This window comes from Bison bison, unplaced genomic scaffold (genome assembly GCF_000754665.1).
Source record: "Bison bison bison isolate TAMUID 2011002044 unplaced genomic scaffold, Bison_UMD1.0 scf7180017864184, whole genome shotgun sequence".
Classification (NCBI taxonomy): domain Eukaryota; kingdom Metazoa; phylum Chordata; class Mammalia; order Artiodactyla; family Bovidae; genus Bison; species Bison bison.
The window spans coordinates 1,107,324-1,109,219 of NW_011494756.1; the positions used below are offsets into that span (position 1 = coordinate 1,107,324).

General features: G+C 57.0%; 1 protein-coding gene across 1 annotated transcript in view; it reads left to right on the forward strand.

The window, feature by feature from the left end:
• Positions 1 to 1,896, forward strand: part of SCUBE1 (signal peptide, CUB domain, EGF-like 1) — a 131,624-nt gene that overhangs the window by 79,654 nt on the left and 50,074 nt on the right. The window lies entirely within an intron of this gene.

Here is a 1,896-nt window from a genome sequence, read left to right on the forward strand (position 1 = left end):
AGCTCGGAAACGAGACAAGGACACCCCCTGGGGCCAGTGGGGCGCGCTCCGGGCGTCCCCCGGGGGCAGCTTTCTGCAGACACTCAGCAGGGTCGTCCAGCCCCCAGGACCAGGCGCCTCTGCTCTGTGTCGCTGCCGGTTTTCTGAGGGTCCTCTTCCTCAGTGGGGGGAGGCGGGGGTGGCCCCAGGCAGGTGGCCAGCGGGGAGGAGGAAGTGTACGTGCCTTGGAGGGCAGCTTCTGTTCGGGAAGCACGGGGGTGTCCTCCCCTACCGGGAGACACGCCGGAGACTCCTTCCCCTCGTAACAGCCCCCCACCCCGGCGTGGTGCCAGCCTGCCTCCACAGCATCTGGAAAACCAAGAGGTTTTCTCAGAACCTGCTTTCAGTCTTGTCTGTCTGGAACACCTGGGGAGAGTGCCGGTGTGAGTCCTCGGTCGGGTCTGGGTGACTTTTAGCTGCTCTCTGCTCCCGAGCTACGGGGCCTCTCACCAGGCCTGGTCCTCCCCACCCAGCCATCCACCCACCACCCCCCAAAGTCCGTTCTTCTCGGGCGCCCCCTCCCGACACCCCGCCTGTTAACAGGAGGATCAGTTTCACTCTGTCATCCTCCTTCCTCCTGGTCCTTACTTCCAAGGGGAATCTTGAGTATTTGTGATCATCTCAAGTTATAATCGCCAGTAAGTTCTTTCCTCACTCAAAAAGAACAGCCAATTTTTTTTTTAACTGAGAGAAAGAGGAAATTCAAACTTGGTGCCCAGAGTTCATCCTCTTCTTTCTCTTTAACATTGGCAAACTTAGGAAACCTGCTACAAGTCAGTTATTGTATTCATTAAAAAAAAAAAAAAAAAACCCTTTTTTATTATCAGCTCAAAAGGTATTTCTTGAGGGATTTTGGAGTAACAGGAAAGGGTTGGCAAGCCAGCAAAGCCACGAAGCCCGGGGTTTGCTGTTGCAGCCTGTTGGGCCCTGTGACTGCTCCCTGTACCCTGGGGAGTCGGGCGGAGGGGCATCGGAGGTCCCCAGCCCCGGCTCTCGACCCAGGTGCTGCTGCCTGCGTGGTTCTCCCTTCCTCTGTGTGGTCTCTCCTCTCAGACAGCCGTTTTTGGTTTCATTTTAATCTCATTCCTCCTGCTTTTCTGGTGATGGTCCCTGATTGCCTGTCTTGTCTGATAACTGACCTTCATGAATTATTTTCAGAGCCAAAAGCCAAATCAAACCAAACAACCAAAAGAAAACAAGCAAAACAAAACAAACAAAAAAATTCAAAGCCAAACCCGGTCTCAGACCAGTGTCTCTATTGCAGCCTGATCCCATCTAGAACCTCCCCTCCCGCCTCTCTCCCTGTCTCCACTGTGCCCCGGGGGCTCTCCTGGGCCGCCAGCCCCCTTCCTGTCTTGTCTGCTGGGGTCTCCTGCAGCGGCCGCGCCTGCAACGGAGCCACCTCTGCCAGCCCCGGACCAGCGCAGACCGCTGCCGGCCAGACGCTCCCCAGCCTCGTCTAACACCTTGTCTTTGTCCACCCGGCTCATCCTCTATTATTTTTATTTATTCATTTTTAATCTTTTAATGTCTGCTGCATGTGTAAGTCCCTGCTTGGATCTCCTCTCTGCCGTAACTCCCCCGCCCTCTCCTGCCCCGCCCCCCTCCTTAGAAGTCCTTTTCCAGGCCCAGCTCCAGGGCCCTGCTTCCCTGGCCCAGAGAACTTTTCACCTGCCTTTGCTCCTTGCTCCTCGGGGCCCCCACCCCTCCGAGGGGAGGAGGTGGCCCCCCACATCTCCCACCGAGCACCGACGTGCAAGCCCTCTAAAACCTCGCGAGCTTCTCTCCGGGAAGCATCTGGCAGCTCCAGGCACCCAGCCGTCTCCCTCTGCACACTCCTAAATGGCCGGGCCCCCC